Source organism: Taudactylus pleione, unplaced genomic scaffold, assembly GCF_031769625.1.
Source record: "Taudactylus pleione unplaced genomic scaffold, aTauple2 ptg000184l, whole genome shotgun sequence".
NCBI classification, from domain to species: Eukaryota; Metazoa; Chordata; class Amphibia; order Anura; family Myobatrachidae; genus Taudactylus; species Taudactylus pleione.
This window is the reverse complement of record NW_028284586.1, coordinates 6,825,765-6,841,635: the sequence shown is the minus strand read 5'-3', so window position 1 is coordinate 6,841,635 and position 15,871 is coordinate 6,825,765.

The following is a 15,871-nucleotide window of genomic DNA, read 5'->3' as shown; positions in this document are numbered from 1 at the left end:
CTAGACCGCCAGGGTTGTCGGGCGCTAGGCCCGTGGAGCATTGTTGGGCACTAGGCCCGTGGGCAATTAGTCGGGCACAAGGCCCGGGGCACAGTAGCGGGCATTAGGCCCCATAAAAGGATCCCCTCTTAATCAGGTATAAGTGGCCTGGGTACTAGGCCCAGGTCACTACTCAATAAAGTAGGCGGGCACCAGGCCCGTGGCCATAAATCAGGCATAGGCCTGTACCCATACAGGAGGGCACTAGGCCCTATATATGAGCCCCACCGATAGGCAGGCAAATAGGCCTGAGCCCCATAAGAAGTGGTCTGGGCATTAGGCCCAGACCACTACCAGAGCCCACCGTTTGGCAGGCACCTAGGCCTGAGCCGCAGGTAAGACCCTGGGCGTTAGGCCCAGGGCCCTGAGCCCATTAGCTGCAGCGCTAACAGAGAGGCGGATGAGAGGTGTGAGCAGTGGTGGAGAGCTGTACGGCTTCCACCCATGAGGTAGTGGTTTCCCCAGTCACCGAGAAGAGGAGCTGGCCAGCTCTGGATAGGTAGCAGACATTTAAAGGGACAGCACCGTGTTTTGCTCTTGTATATTTAGTCTGTGTTTGGTGTTCCGTGCAGGGCAAAAGTTTAGTTGTTGTTATATCTGTCGCACTACACACACTGTAGGTTGAGGGTGATGCCGTTTTAGTATTTGTAGTTGCTTGACAAAGGTTTAGGCCCTGCACGGCCGTGTTGTGTATCTCCTTACAGGGACCTGTAGGTGAGTGAGCAGATGAAGAGCAAGAGTGGACACGGTGAGGAATATCTGTGTGTACTGTCTCTCCCTGTTTGTTTGTCACTATCTATCTCTCCTTCCTTCTGGACGGACTGTGAACCTTGCAACCCGGTGCAAGGACGGATCTTCACCTGGTGCGTGAGTACCGATAGGTGAAAATTCGGGATCTGAGGCCAAAAGTGCCAATGATGATCTTCACTTAAAACCTGAATTTATCCCCCGGTTCGGTAGGGCGCGTCGGTCGACGTGAGGAAGGACGGTACTCACCTCGTCTCCTTCCCCCTAGGTCATCGTGTCCGTGTTCTATTTGGAGGTTCCAGGACCGTCTGCTCAACACACGGCCTGAAGGTGAGAGGGTGCGACGCAAGGTAAGTAACAGACGTACACCTGCACGGCAGCAGGCATTGCACCGCACCCACCCCTCACATCACCACAAAATGGCTGCCAGTAGCTGGGCTTTTTTTACACTGGGCTTTGACCTGCAGTGACATCACAATGCATGCAGGCAGCAGCTGGATATGGATGTAGCTTAGATCAGCTATAGGACCTACAGTACCTGCCACATTTATATAACAAGACGAGATTTAAGAAATTAGGAAATATTTAGTTTTGATCTTTTTCTTTTTTCTTTGAAGTTGCACTTCTTTGAAGACATTACTCATTTGCTATAATATATTTAGATTTAGTTATTTTTTATAGTATAATATATATTTATTTACTGTAATATTCTCCCCCTTTCTTTCTAACATTCTACCCCCAGCTTATCTAAAAACATAACCTTGTGTATGGCAGAGTGTGACAAGGTCACTAGTATAGTGCAGGAAGGTCGCTATATTTCTCCCAGATTCCTAACCTATGTGTTCTAAAAACCCCAGGACAATGTCTGTGCTGGTAACAGCTTTGTGGGCTTTTTGACAAAACTGGAAAAGGGTTCCTGGGGTTTATGAATGGAGAGAGAGGACGTTCTCCATTCATTAGGCCCAGTCTGGGTTTTGGGGCTTTTTGCCTCACATGAGGATAATTAGGGCTTGCAGCTGTGTATGTGTGTTTTAAGGCTGTCAGACTGATCATTTGGGAGACACACTACCTGTTGAAATGAGAGTCTATGGTTCTTCCCTTTCGCAGGGTGCCCGTTTTTGGAAGCTTAACCCATTCTGGCTGGACCTGATGGGTGCCGGCTCTGAGTTGGAGGCTCCTTGGGTGTTCTATTTTGAAGATAATGCAGGTACTGAGGTTTCTCTCCTTTGGGATTCCTTTAAGGCTTTGTTAAGGGTCACCTTTATTAAGCGTATTGCTAACATTAAATTATGTCATAAGCAACGGGAAACAATTCTGGAAACTGCTTATAGGGCTATGTGAGCCCCAGTACCTCTTGTCCAGAGTGATCTCAGACTGGGAGGTTATGCTTCGTGTCCAGCGGGACTGGTCGGATCACCTGTTTGATGAATACAAGCGCAAACTGTTATTTTCGCATCATAGGCAATATTCACAGGCTGATGTTGGGGGGAGTTATTTAACCTTTTGGGCAAAAGAGGATGGTGCTTCCAGAATGGTATCTTGTATCCTTGATTCTTCTGGAACGTTGCATGCCTCTGCTCCTTATATACCAGATGTATTTTTGCAATATTACTCCTCTCTTTATGCTACTAAGGTATCTCCCTCCCAGCATTGTGCCTATTTAGAGGAAATCCATCTGCCCCTTCTTGAGACTGAGGCAGTGGATTTGTTGGATGCTCCTTTTACAGAGGAGGAATTGGAGGTTGCTATCTCCTCCTTTCCACACTGTAAAGCTCCAGGAGTTGATGGTGTCCTGATAGAGGTGTATCAGAAATGTAAAAACTTGTTTATCCCGCATCTCATTGAGACTTTTGATGCTTTTTGAATGCTGGTTGTCTCCTGCCATCCATGTCGGAGGCCTTGGTTGTAGTACTCCCAAAGCCTGGGAAGGACCCCCTCCATCCAGACTCTTATAGACCTATTTCTCTTCTTACCATTGACATTAAAATATTGGCTAAACTGTTGGCTATTCGTCTTAATTCTGTTATAACTTCTATTATACACCCTGACCAGACCGGCTTCATGCCTGGTAAATCCACTACTCAAAATCTTAGGTGTCTGTTTTATCATATGCAAATGTCCCATAGGGATGCTCCTGAAGCGGTGGTGGTCTCCTTAGACGCAGCCAAGGCCTTCAACTCTGTGGAATGGGAGTATTTATGGGAGGTCTTGTCTAAGTTTGGTTTTGATTCTCGTTTTATTAGCTGGGTCTGTCTTTTGTACTCTTCCCTGGCAGCCAGAGTGTCGGTGAATGGTTGTCTCCTCTTCTTTTCAACTTGTGCGTGGTACTCGCCAGGGGTGCCCTTTATCCCCTGCATTGTTTGCACTGGCTATCGAGCCCCTGGCGTGTGTCTCATTCGCTCAGATTCCGCTATTCAGGGCCTGCGTGTGGGCTGTGTAATTGGCTAATTAGCTCTTTATGTGGATGATATGCTCCTGTTCCTGGCAGACGTGGGCCCAGCTTTGGAACATTTGATGGACGTTATTAAGGATTTAGATTTTTTTTCGGGGTTGCTGATTAATTGGTCCAAGTCTAGTATTTTTCCTTTGAATGGTTCCCTGCCTCTATCCCCCTCTCACTCCTGCCCTTTACAATGGACTCTCTCCTTTCGGTATTTGGGTGTTTCCATTTCACTTAACCCTTTTGATTTTGTAGAATTTAATGTGATGCCCATTACCTCAGCTTTTAAACAAAAGATTAATGTGTGGAAGAAACTTCCGCTTAGAGTGACAGGTCGTATTAATTTATTTAAAATGTCCATTCCACCTAAATACCTGTATTTATTCCTAAAAAAGTTTTCTCTCATGCTGATTCTATTCTATCTTCTTTTGTGTGGGGGGATAAGAGACCACGGATTGCTCTCCGTACACTTTGTAGATCTAAATCTTCAGGTGGGCTGGCCTTTTCTAATTTCTTTTATTACCAGTTATTTATATAGCGCACACATATTCCGCAGCGCTTTTACAGAGAATATTTGGCCATTCACATCAGTCCCTGCCCCAGTGGAGCTTACAATCTTATGTTCCCTATCACATGCGCACACACATACACACTAGGGTTAATTTGTGTTGGGAGCCAATTAACCTACCAGTATATTTTTGGGAGTGTGGGAGGAAACTGGAGGACCCGCAGGAAACCCACGCAAGCACAGAGAGAATATACAAACTCCACACAGTTAGGGTCGTGGTGGGAATTGAACCCATGACCTCAGTGCTGTGAGGCAGTAATGCTAACCATTACACCGTCTGTGCTGTGACAGCTTCACAGCTGTCACACTTGGTGCCCTGGTTATCTGCTGGTACTGATACAGCTTTGGCGGGATTTGTTAGTGGGCAAACAGGCTCCCCTTTAGCTCCTTTACAAATTTTGTTCTCTGTAAAATTGCTGGGTAGAGCTCCCCCTTCGACAGGTTCGACTGGTTTGACATGTTGCTCAGGTATTATTTGGGGTTGAGGGTGTGGATCCAGATGTCCCCCTGTGGTATAATGGTGGTTTTTCCGAGCTGGGAGTGCTGGGATTGGAGTCCTTCTGGATTTCATATGGTATCAAAACCCTTGGCCATTTGTTTCATAATGGGGTGCTTCACTCCTTTGATCATTTGCGCATGGAGTTTGGCCTTCCTCGTACGGCATTTTATAGATACCTTCAACTTCGTCTTGCCCTGCACTCCCAGTTTGGATCTGGCCTTGTTTTATTATCACCTTCTCTTCTTAAACTTGCACTTGTCAAGTTAACTGTTCGTAAGACAGTTTCCTATCTTTATAGTGATCTTATTTCTCGAAATTTGCCAGATGCCCTTCTTCCCCTTAGGAATAAATGGGAATTAGATTTGGGTTCTCTTCAGGTTGAACAATGGTCTCATTTGTTGGGCTCTATAAATACACTTCTCCTTGTGTTCGTTTCCAACAAATCCATTATTTTATTTTGCACAGGTCTTACCGCTCCCCTTTTTCTATTGCTCGTATTGATACTAATGTTGTAACTAATTGCCTCAAATGTCATGCTCTTGATTGTGATTTTTGGCATTTGTTATGGGATTGCCTAGGGTTAACGATTTTTGGAACTTAGTCTGGTCGGATATGCAGTTTACTTTCCCATCAATACCTCCCTTAGAGGCAAAACTTTGTTTATTCGCATTGGATATTAGTATTGTTTAATGCAAATATTTATCGTTATGTTTTAGGCTTATCCACCTTAGCAAAAGTAATTATTGCCCGTTCCTGGTGTGCTCCAGATCCCCCTGATATACACAAATGGAAGGCGCTTGTTGATGATACCATTGATCATGAACGGTATGTTTATAATACTCATAAAGCCCTTTCTAAATTTCACAAATTATGGGATAGATGGGGATCCTTTCGTGTAATCTATCCTCTTCTAATCTCCCTCTTCTTTCCTTTTTTGTTTTTGCCCCGTTTTTGTTTTGTTTGCTTTCTTTTTGTTTGATTATTTTATTTTACTTCCATGAGCAAGCTGTTTATATGCCATTTTTGTGATCTCAGGTTCGGCTTACTGCTGATATTTCTCTGATTGTATATTTTGGTATTTAATTGTACCACAGTTTTTTTTTCCTTTTTTACTGGTAACTCATGTTTTTGTTTATTTGTTTTTGTGTTTGTTCTATTTACAATATGTAGAACATTTTCTAATAAAAAATTACTTGATTTAAAAAAAACTCGACCATTCTCGATTCTTAGTAAATTAACCCTCATGTCTCCTTCTGGCCTCAATGAGGAATTAACTTTTACATCATTTTTGTGATGCATAGAGTGGTACTGCAAATGTTGATTGTAGTTGAGAGATAATTAGAGATCTCTCTCTCTTCAAAGAATCTTTTTCTATGGCATTTCGGTTTTCAAATTATCTATTCTTGCGATGTGTAAGCTTACTTTGACTATAGATATCATAATGTGCATATTAAATACTTTATATAGGTATTTTACTACATGAGATTTCTACATATTTACAAAAGTAAATGTTTTTGGGTTATGCAATATGTTAGCATACATATGCCCTTAGAGATTACCATTGTTATCATCAATATTACTATGACTATTACCATAATGTATGGTGAATTTCTGTATTAGGGGTTTATGTATTCTTTACATTTTAATTTTGTGATTTGTTATTGTTATGTGTGTAATGTATACTATTACATTGTTTACATATGCGGCGGTGACGCCGCTTCCGATGCGCTGTGGTCCAGTGCAGCTGTCTTTTGGGACTGTTGCCTGTTATTACAGCGGCTGGGGACAGGCGCACTGCCCGGCACATGGGAATTGTTTACATTCGGCTGGGTCCAAGACGGAACCCTGCGGCTGTCCGCTGTTTCTGTTGGCAGGCTGCGTGAGTTCCGTTGTCCGGGGATGAGGGTCCAGATGCCTATTAGGTGTTTACACAGGTGAGTGGCTTCACCATTAGTATGTTTGGTATTTATATGGCCTCTGCTGGCATAGTAAATATGGCTGACCCTTAAGAAAGGTGGTAACACCGAAACAGCTGTCAGGGCTGGGAGCCATCAACATGCCTGAATCTTTTGCTATGACTTTGATAAGTATAACATTTTATTGAATGCAGCTAGATGACATTTTTTCCATTTAAATAAATGCACTGAATTCTTTTGCTATATGGATGGTGTGCTGGTTAGGGCCAGATTAACGTCTGTGGGGGCCCCTGGACAACAAACATGTGGGGGTCCCTATTAAATGTGACGAACTGGGGGTATGCGCAATGGGGACCTTATGCAGAGCCCTCAGTAGTGTCAGTGCCCACAGTGATAGTGCCCTATATGCAGAGCCCACAGTAGTGGTGCCCTTTATGCAGTGCACCCAGTAGTAGTGCCCCCAGGAGTGGCGCCCCTTATGCAGTGCCCTCTATGCAATACTCCCATTAGTAGTACCCCTGTAGTTATGCCCCCTGTAGTTATGCCCCCAGTAGTAATGCCCCCTGTGGTAGTGTCGCCAATAATAGTAATGCTCCCTGTATATAAATGCCCCCAGTAGTAATACTCCTGTAGTTGTGCCCCCAATAGTAATGCTCCCTCTGTAATAGTGCCCCGATCCCCGAGTAACACCTAGTAGAAAAGCCACTTGCACAAAAAAAAAGCTAATACTTAACTTAAACCCTGCTCCCGCTTCCGCTGCCGTCCACGTCCAGTCCGCTCGGCTGCTCCTCAGCACCATGGGAGAGACGTCTCTGCATGAGCCGGAAGCCGGAGCTCATGAGTGAGCTCCAGTCTCCAGCTCCCGCTGTGGGGAGGGAGCTGGGCGCCCGCTGGTTACAATCTCAGCGGGCACCTAGCAAATGGAGCCTCCCTACAGCGCTGGGGTTGGGTTGCCGGAGGAGGTGGAACTGGTTCCGTCTCTCCGGCCCACTTTAACTCTGATGGGTGTGGGGGCCCTTCACGCGTGGGGGCTCAGAGACGACCGCCCCTGTCGCCCCCCCCATTAATCTGGACAGTTGAGGTTTTTTTCTGTGACAATCTGTGACCTTGCACCCCACTATCTGTTACATTGTGTGTAAATTTTTTGTATAGAGATATATACAACTCCACAATCCAGCACTCCAAGGAAAAGGCTGGTACTGAGATTTCTGAAATACATAGCCCCCAGGCGGCACTCAGGACTGATGAACAAAGTAACACTTAATGCGGCATAAATTGCAACATTTCAATGCCTTTATTAGCCATTTTATTATTGGCTTGACAAAAACGCTAATAAAGGCGTTGAAACGTTGCAATGATTGCAATACCCTACTCAGATTCGATAGTTTCCATCCGAGATCTACCATTGAAAGTTTGCCATGCTCTCAGTTTGTGCGAGTATGCAGAAACACTAGTAACTTACAAGAAGAGATGTCCAACTTGATTTGATGTTTGCAAAGTTTATGGAAAGGGGGTACCCCAGCAAACTGTTAAGACAGGCTATGCAGAAAGCTAAAAGAAAAAAACGGGAAGAATTGTTACGCATTAGGCCATGCCCACAGAAGGACAAAGAGGTTTTACCTTGGGTCAACAAGTTTAACAACAAAAGCTATTGTACTAACAAAAAAGCTAAAGAATTGTGGCCTATAGTAACTACAGACCCAGAGTTACAGAGCTTAAAACAAGTTAAAATCATGCCCAGTTTTTCTAGGGGACCCAACATTAAAGACCTTGTAGTGCATACAGATATAACTGGTTGGCAAACAAATCCTGGTACTTTGAAGAAAGGTGGTTGTTATAAGTGCACAGGTTGTGCCACATGCACATACATGGTTGCAGGTAGGACGTTCTCGCATCCTCATACGGGTAGATCTTTTTCCATCAAGTACCCCTTGACATGTTCATCCATGTTTGTGATATACCTTCTGTCTTGCCCATGTGGTTTAAACTACGTGGGCAAGACAGATAGGCAATTTAAAGAGAGGATGGCTCAACACAGGGCTGCATTAGTGTCTGGCACTAGCGAACAAGCAGTAGCCAGACACTTGCGGAAGCCAGACACAACATGGCTACGTTAAGATATCGGATCATTGACCATGCACCACCGTCCTTACGGAGGGGTGACAGGTCAAGGAAACTCCTACAATTAGAATGTAAGTGGATATTTCGGTTGGACACAGTAAGTCCGAGAGGTTTGAATGAGGCTTTGAGTCTCAGTTGTTTCCTTTAGATGGTATCCTACCAGTTACATACATCATAGTCAATTATAAATATATATGTATAATGGACCAGGAGATGTTGTTTACAGTTGACATCACAACTGGATTATAATTTTCTGGCATTATAGTTTTTCTATAGTAACTATGTTTGTTTAGATGTTATTGGACCAGATGAGATTATAGGTTTTTAGTTCAGGATCATGTTATATTTCAACGCAGAGCTAACTAATAGTGACATTCAAAGTATCCATTCAGTGTATATGTATGCCAAGCAACAGGACACAGGCAATTGGTATAGTTTTTTAGTTTTAGCACAGCATTGTTTTGTATTGAGGAGGGGATTTATGAAAGGTATGGATACCATACATTTGGTTCACATCAGTATTCAAATGTCATATGCACATATGATTATGTATTTCACACACAAAAAAAATGTTGTCTAAAAAATTTTTTTTTCTGTTTTTTTGGGTTTCGTTCAGATGGATACCATCTGTCTTAATAGTAGCAGAATATATGTCAATAATATTTTATTATGCGTAGTGTTTTGTATGGTGCGTTCACTTTGTATGTATAAGTTGCATTACACTGTAATAGTTTTATTCATAGATGATAATTAGTTGTTATAGTATTAATAACTTTTAAGTATTTGTTTTTATGTTTTTTGTGTCTTACAGCATATCGCTGTTTGATTTCACTTGTTGGTATCCGGTGTTATGGATACAGTGGCACCATGGTAACCCCTGCTCCCCGGGTCAGGCCCGAATGACGTCACTTCCGGGTGGACGTCACTTCCGGGACCAGAGGCGTGGCAGCCGCAGGACGCCGGTGACCCGCGGGAGGACGGGTGAGTCTTGATTTGATTTGCTATTGTATGGTATTTAATGCGCACTGTGACTGTCACAAGCATGTGTCCTCACAAAGGGGTGACTGACCCCGAAACGTTTCTTGTTTCTATTACACGTTTTACACGCAAGTCTTGGAGTGCCTCTTCATTTGTCTGGATGTGGAAGGGGGTATTGTATATTCCTAAAGGAAGGCACCCAAGCATTTATATTCAAGGTGTCAGCTGCCTTAGGAGTGCCGGGTGACATTGACTTCTATATATATATATATATAATCTAGAGGTGTTTTGCAACCCCCACCCCATATCCATAGGCCACCATTATAAAATAACTTCTCTCCCACTTTAGGCAATAGACCCCGCAGAGGTCATAAATCCTAATAATAATTCCCCCACACCCCATTAGTAAACAAATTCCGTTATCTAAACCAACTCTCCCCCCTTGTAAAAAGCCCCTTTTTATTGGCCCTCCCTCTCCTACCCTGTGACCAGTATAATGTTTTTATTTTATGTTACACCCCTCCCCCCTGCAGCATCATAGTTCTCTCCGCCCCACCCTCACTGATGCAAGACACCCCTCCCCCCATTAACCCCCCAACCTCCATGGACATACACCCTCCCTCCCCCATATGCAGAGTGTGTGCTATTATTATTATTAGTAGTAGTAGTACCAGTTATTTATATAGCACAAAAGGGAAAGTGTGGGTGGCACTGAAACATACAGCAAGGGATGATGATGAAATCTCTTTAATGTATAAAAAACATGAATGATACAATAACAGCAATATGTATAACTCCCGGGAGTAAAAAAGCAACAATTAAACTACAATGAAACAATAATGCTCATGAATACACCAGTGTAATCCAGCCTAAATTGAGTTAAAACAGCTGTGATAGTTCCATGCATGTAAATCCAATAAGGCTAAAATCCAATTCCTACATGGGTAAACCGATGATCCTTAAATGAGGGTAAGGCCAATGAGGGCAATAGTGATGGCACTGATAATGGTGCATGTAAGGTAAGCGCTGGGTGACCCCATAATTCCGGCTATTTAAATAAGCAAGTCAAGGCACTGGGAATGTCAACCAGTGGGCATATAATCAGATCAGTGATCCACAGTACTCACTAGCCTTGTAGTGTGATACCGCTCCAGCACGTCACCCGCCACACAGTGTTATACAGTGAAGATTCCTCCCGGCACAAGCAGCAAGCGTCTCTCTCCACGAGTCTCCCTGTCCGCAACTCCCTGGTATCCTGCTCCCAAAGAGCTGCGCGGGTCACGCGGTGAGTCGGCTGCTGTAGATGGGTTTCACAGTGAGGGTGTAGTGATAGTAAAGCTGGTGATGGCAGTAGTCACAAGATGAAAAGCTCCATTTCCTCAACGCATTTCGCCGCACACTGGCAGCTTTTTCAAGAGGCGGGTATACTAGTCAGTAAGCAGTATCCTGACTGGCGAGTGGGAACACACGAGGGGCGGAATCCGGGTTCTGCGCGGCTCTTTGGGAGCAGGATACCAGGGAGTTTAAGGCAGTGTATGTGTGCATTAGGATAGCATATTATATAGATGCAGGCAGTGTATATGTATGTGTATTAGGATAGGAGATTATATAGATGCAGCCATTGTATATGTATGTGTATTAGGATAGGAGAAGGAGATTATATAGGTGGAGGCAGTGTATGTATGTGTACGAGGATAGGAGATTATATGGGTGCAGGCAGTGTATGTATGTGTATGAGGATAGTAGAAGGAGATTATATAGGTGCAGGCAGTGTATGTATGTGTATTAGGATAGGAGAAGGCAGAGCCGGCCCTAGGCATAGGGAATATAAGCAAATGCCTAGGGGTGACTCAGAATGCTAGGGGCATTCCAGGGCTCTGCCTGTCTGTCCCCCTCTACCACCTGCCACTAGCCCCCACCTCCTCCGCTGCCTGCCGCTGCTCCCAACTACCCAGGCCCGGAGACAGGGGGGTACAAAGGGTACCCCCGTCCCGGGCCCCTTTGTTCAGAGAGCCATGAGGGGCCGTGGCCTGGGCTGGTGTAACTTAATGAGCACTGCCCCGAGTGTCATCTACGGAAGGGGATCTATCTCTTCCCCTTCTCGGCAGCTGCTATTGGGTCCATTGATGCTGCTGCCGCTGCACTTGTAACGCTGTACAATATGCACCGGCCCTTGCAGCTAAATTAGATTAACAGTATATATACAGACTGCACTGTCTACCCTGTGCGACACAACTGGATAGAAATACGTAACAAATAAATGAAGCTACCAGGGTAATAAATAAATAAATATATGTGTATATATATATATATATATATATATATATATACACTCAGGTGCATAAATATTGGGACATTGACAGAATTTTCATATTTTGGCCTCTATTCACCACCACAATGGCTTTGAAATGAAACAAACAAGATGTGCTTTAACTGCAGACTTTCAGATTTAATTTGAGGGTAATTACATCCAAATCAGGTGAACGGTGTAGGAATTACAACGGTTTCTATATGTGCCTCCCATTTTTTAAGGGGCCAAAAGTAATGGGACTATCAACTCAAAAGCTATTTCATGGGCAGGTGTGGGCTATTCCCTCGTTATTTCATTATCAATTAGGCAGGTAAAATGTCTGGAGTTGATTCTAGGTGTGACATTTGCATTTGGAATCAGTTGCTGTGGACTCTCAATATGAGATCCAAAGAGCTGTCACTATCTGTGAAGCAAGCCATCATTAGGCTGAAAGATCAAAACAAACCCATCAGAGAGATAGCAAAAACATTAGGTGTGACCAAATCAACTGTTTGGAACATTCTTAAAAAGAAAGAACGCACCGGAGAGCTCAGCAACACCAAAAGACCCGGAAGACCACGGAAAACAACTGTGGTGGATGACAGAAGAAATATTTCCCTGTTGAAGAAAAACCCCTTCACAACAGTTGGCCAAATCAAGAACACTCTCCAGGAGGTAGGTGTATATGTGTCAAAGTCAACAAGAGAAGACTTCACAAGAGTGAATATAGAGGGTTCACCACAAGATGTAAACCATTGGTGAGCCTCAAAAACAGGAAGACCAGATTAGAGTTTGCCAAACATCATCTAAAAAAGCCATTACAGTTCTGGAACAATATCCTATGGACAAATGAGACAAAGATCAACTTGTATCAGAGTGATGGGAAGAGAAGAGTATGGAGAAGGAAAGGAACTGCTCATGATCCAAAACATACCACCTCATCAGTGAAGCATGGTGGTGGTAGTGTCATGGCGTGGGCATGTATGGCTGCCAATGGAACTGGTTCCTTGTATTTATTGATGATGTGACTGCTGACAAAAGCAGCAAAATGAATTCTGAAGTGTTTCGGGCAATATTATATGCTCATATTCAGTCAAATGCTTCAGAACTCATTGGACGGTGCTTCACAGTGCAGATGGACAATGACCCGAAGCATACTGCAAAAGCAACCAAAGAGTTTAAGGCTAAAAAGTGGAATGTTATGCAATGTCCAAGTCAATCCCCTGACCTGAATCCGATTGAGCATGCATTTCACTTGATGAAGACAAAACTGAAGGGAAAATGCCTCAAAAACAAGCAAGAACTGAAGACATTTGCAGTAGAGGCCTGGCAAAGCATCACCAGGGATGAAACCCAGTGTCTGGTGATGTCTATGTGTTCCAGACTTCAGGCTGTAATTGCCTGCAAAGGATTTGCAACAAAGTATTAAAAAGTGAAAGTTAGATTTAAAATTGTTTAGTTTGTCCCATTACTTTTGGCCCCTTAAAAAGTGGGAGACACATATAGAAACCATTGTAATTCCTACAACGTTCACCTGATTTGGATGTAATTACCCTCAAATTAAATCTGAAAGTCTGCAGTTAAAGCACATCTTGTTTGTTTCAAAGCCATTGTGGTGGTGAATAGAGGCCAAAATATGAAAATTCTGTCAATGTCCCAATATTTATGCACCTGACTGTATATATATACTGTATATATAATATATATATATATATATATATTGAGTATGTTATTATGATTATTATTATTAGTTATTATGGTGAGGGCAGAGCCCCTGTGATTTCTATTTAAACAATGCGGTCACATACCATGTTGCACCCCAAATCTAGGAATGGTGAGTGCCGTGGATTAGTGCTTTTTGTTTATTTGATTAATGAGCTTTAGACCTTGATAGCATACCATGAGTTTAACACTAATGTGATGGCTATGTCCATGTTATAATTCTGAGCAATAGAGTAGGGACTTGCAGTAAAGTGGGGTCACGTGACGATGGTCTGCAAGCTTAAATGCATTGATCAATTCATGAACTAAAACCCCACTGTTTATTATTATTATTAGTTATTATGGTGAGTGCAGAGCCCCTGTGATTTCTAAATATAATGAGTATATATATATGTGTGTATAGACAGGCTTAATCCACGGCACTCAACCATCTGGGGTGCCCTTGGTATGTGACCACACCATCCACATAAAAAATATCTTACAAACTCTGAACGCACATGCTTTTCAAACTGCAACTCCTTTGTATACAGGCAATGTTGGTTCCAAAATATTGCAATAATTTGTTAAGCTGACCACCGCTTCACGGTCATTCCCATCTGGCCAGTCCCTACACTGATTTTCAGATAAATGATCTTGGTCTGCCACCTTTGGCTTAAGCTTGCATACATTTTAAACATGAATGTGGGTTCCTGGCTTAAAAAGAGAGGTTCTCTGTTCCATCATCTTCCTCTGCCCCCCTCACCTTCCTCTGCTTGCAGCCCCTGTCACTTTCGCCGGGGCCCACCTGCTCTTACCGCCACTCCCTCCAGTCATGTATAGTATATGTAATAAATCACAATGCAGGATGTCTCAAAGAAATCTCCGGCAAAGTGCTAATTAGTGCTGCAGATCGCAGTCCCCATTATTATCAATGGGAACTACGATCTGACCCCCTATGTACTAAACTCCAAAAATTGAAGCTTTTCAGAGTTTAGTCCTAGTAGTTTATACCATCAGATGGTATAAACTACTGTAAGCCTATGGAGGCTCTAGGGGCAGAAGATCTTTAGATCTTTCCCCCGCAGCCCCCAGCCGGCTTTGGAAGCTGACACTGTGTGCATGCCCAGTGCCAGCTTCTTCGGGAGAGTTACCGCAACTACTGTCCCTGCATGTTCCCCTTTGTACATAGTGGAAATATTTTCATTAAAAACCTTTAAGAAATTGAATATAAGGAGGAAAACCCCAAAAAAATTGTTAAGGGGCATGAATCAGGAACTCACATATAGTGATATGGTTTGTTTGAGGGAGGGGGGCCCCAAACTGGTATCTTGCCTAGGGCCCCATGAGGTCTAAATCCGGCTCTGGCAGGCAGTGTATATATGTGTACTAGGATAGGAGAAGGAGATTATATAGGTGCAGGCAGTCTATGTATGTGTATTAGGATAGGAGAAGGAGATTATATAGGTGCAGGCAGTGTATGTATGTGTATTAGGATAGGAGAAGGATATTTTATAAGTGCAGGCAGTGTATGTATGTGTACGAGGATAGGAAAAGGATATTCTATAAGTGCAGGCAGTGTATGCATGTGTATTAGGATAAGAGATTAAATAGGTGCAGGCAGTGTATGTATGTGTATTAGGATAGGAGAAGGAGATTATATAGGTGCAGGCAGTGTATGTATGTGTATTAGGATAGGAGAAGGATATTTTATAAGTGCAGGCAGTCTATGTATGTGTACGAGGATAGGAAAAGGATATTCTATAAGTGCAGGCAGTGTATGTATGTGTACGAGGATAGGAAAAGGATATTCTATAAGTGCAGGCAGTGTATGCATGTGTATTAGGATAAGAGATTAAATAGGTGCAGGCAGTGTATGTATGTGTATGAGGATAGGAGATTATATGGGTGCAGGCAGTGTATGTATGTGTACGAGGATAGGAAAAGCATATTCTATAGGTGCAGGCAGTGTATGTATGTGTACGAGGATAGGAAAAGGATATTCTATAGGTGCAGGCGGTGTATGTATATGTACGAGGATAGGAAAAGGATATTATATAGGTGCAGGCAGTGTATGTATGTGTATGAGGATAGGAGAAGGGGATGATATAAGTGCTGGCAGCGCATGTATGTGTATTAGGATAGGAGAAGGAGATTATATAGGTGCAGGCAGTCTATGTATGTGTATTAGGATAGGAGAAGGAGATTATATAGGTGCAGGCAGTCTATGTATGTGTATTAGGATAGGAGAAGGAGATTATATAGCTGCAGGCAGTGTATGTATGTGTATTAGGATAGGAGAAGGAGATTATATAGGTGCAGGCAGTCTATGTATGTGTATTAGGATAGGAGAAGGAGATTATATAGCTGCAGGCAGTCTATGTATGTGTATTAGGATAGGAGAAGGAGATTATATAGGTGCAGGCAGTCTATGTATGTGGATGAGGATAGGAGAAGGAGATTATATAGGTGCAGGCAGTGTATGTATGTGGATGAGGATAGGAGAAGGAGATTATATAGATGCAGGCAGTGTATGTATGTGTATTAGGATAGGAGAAGGGGATGATATTAGTGC